At 50.5% G+C, this 2303-nt stretch overlaps 1 non-coding gene across 1 annotated transcript; it reads left to right on the top strand.

Annotated features, from left to right (window-relative positions):
• Positions 1-1316: 1316 nt before the first annotated feature.
• On the top strand, positions 1317-1398 carry trnal-uag (transfer RNA leucine (anticodon UAG)). Its single transcript has one exon. It is a non-coding gene; the product is annotated as a tRNA-Leu (tRNA).
• The last annotated feature ends 905 nt before the right edge of the window (positions 1399-2303 follow it).

Here is a 2303-nt window from a genome sequence, read left to right as displayed (position 1 = left end):
CTTTTAGCCCAGTCCTTACACACCTGTCGAGGTGCTCCTTCAAGGCACGTAGAATTTCGACGGATTTAACTGTGGAGAAGAGAGACATTAAAAGAAAAAATTGGCGAAAATGGCCCACGGAAGGTGCCCTCACAAGGTAGCGTGGCCGAGCGGTCTAAGGCGCTGGATTAAGGCTCCAGTCTCTTCGGGGGCGTGGGTTCGAATCCCACCGCGACCAAGACAGCATTTTAGAAGGCACTCGTGGCTGCTATGCCTAAGCGAAAACACTGGAGAAGTGACACTGCTTGCTCCCGGTCTCTTCCAAACCCTGCCGCTTTTGCTTTCCTTGGCCGAACTCGGCGTGCTTCAGAGCCTGACGATGAAGGTCCGCACCCAACGTTTAATCTATTTATGAAAAAAAAAATGGCCAGAAAACGGCCCACGAATCGAGCCACGTCAGGGTAGCGTGGCCGAGGGGTCTAAGGCCCTGGATTTAGCCTCCAGTCTCTTCGGGGGCGTGGGTTCGAATCTCACCGCTGCCAGCAGTGATTTTAAAGAGGGCCAGACACCTTAAGAGTGCTCCGAAAAGGCGCAAAAGCGGCTGAAAATCGGCACCCTCTTGAATCAGGGACAGCAATAATGTCACTTCAAAGATGAATTTAAACATAATAATAACAAATGTCTAGTCTATAATGATGGAGTTAGCCAATTTGACTCATTGAGATTTTTTTGGTGATCTGACAGCTACCTCATGATTTTGAGTTTAACTGCGACACAGCTGGCTGCCATTTTGGAGGATGGCCCAAAGGCTTTGATTAGGTAATTCAGGTGTGTTTGATTAGAGATGGAATTGCAATCTGCAGGGAGGGGGGCCTCCAGGAGTGTAACTGCGTCCCCCCTGTATTTAGGAGGCCTTTCCACCTGTCGAGGTGCTCCTTCAAGGCACGTAGAATTTCGACGGATTTAACTGTGGAGAAGAGAGACATTAAAAGAAAAAATTGGCGAAAATGGCCCACAGAAGGTGCCCTCACAAGGTAGCGTGGCCGAGCGGTCTAAGGCGCTGGATTAAGGCTCCAGTCTCTTCGGGGGCGTGGGTTCGAATCCCCCCGCTGCCAAGACAGCATTTTAGAAGGCACTCGTGGCTGCTATGCCTAAGCGAAAACACTGGAGAAGTGACACTGCTTGCTCCCGGTCTCTTCCAAACCCTGCCGCTTTTGCTTTCCTTGGCCGAACTCGGCTTGCTTCAGAGCCTGACGATGAAGGTCCGCACCCAACGTTTAATCTATTTATGAAAAAAAAAATGGCCAGAAAACGGCCCACGAATCGAGCCACGTCGGGGTAGCGTGGCCGAGGGGTCTAAGGCCCTGGATTTAGGCTCCAGTGTCTTCGGGGGCGTGGGTTCGAATCCCACCGCTGCCAGCAGTGATTTTAAAGAGGGCCAGACACCTTAAGAGTGCTCCGAAAAGGCGCAAAAGCGGCTGAAAATCTGCACCCTCTTGAATCAGGGACGGTAATAATGTCACTTCAAAAATGAATTTAAACATAATAATAACAAATGTCTAGTCTATAATGATGGAGTTAGCCAATTTGACTCATTGAGATTTTTTTAGTGATCTGACAGCTACCTCATGATTTTGAGTTTAACTGCGACACAGCTGGCTGCCATTTTGGAGGATGGCCCAAAGGCTTTGATTAGGTAATTCAGGTGTGTTTGATTAGAGATGGAATTGCAATCTGCAGGGAGGGGGGCATCCAGGAGTGTAACTGCGTCCCCCCTGTATTTAGGAGGCCTTTCCACCTGTCGAGGTGCTCCTTCAAGGCACGTAGAATTTCGACGGAGTTAACTGTGGAGAAGAGAGACATTAAATGAAAAAATTGGCGAAAATGGCCCACGGAAGGTGCCCTCACAAGGTAGAGTGGCCGAGCGGTCTAAGGCGCTGGATTAAGGCTCCAGTCTCTTCGGGGGCGTGGGTTCGAATCCCACCGCTGCCAAGACAGCATTTTAGAAGGCACTCGTGGCTGCTATGCCTAAACGAAAACACTGGAGAAGTGACACTGCTTGCTCCCGGTCTCTTCCAAACCCTGCCGCTTTTGCTTTCCTTGGCCGAACTCGGCGTGCTTCAGAGCCTGACGATGAAGGTCCGCACCCAACGTTTAATCTATATATGAAAAAAAAAATGGCCAGAAAACGGCCCACGAATCGAGCCACGTCAGGGTAGCGTGGCCGAGGGGTCTAAGGCCCTGGATTTAGGCTCCAGTCTCTTCGGGGGCGTGGGTTCGAATCTCACTGCTGCCAGCAGTGATTTTAAAGAGGGCCAGACACC

Source organism: Rhinichthys klamathensis, unplaced genomic scaffold (genome assembly GCF_029890125.1).
Source record: "Rhinichthys klamathensis goyatoka isolate OS25496 unplaced genomic scaffold, OSU_Roscu_1.1 h1tg000035l_1, whole genome shotgun sequence".
NCBI lineage: Eukaryota > Metazoa > Chordata > Actinopteri > Cypriniformes > Leuciscidae > Rhinichthys > Rhinichthys klamathensis.
Note: the sequence above shows the minus strand (reverse complement) of the source record. Positions and strands in the feature narration are given on the sequence as shown.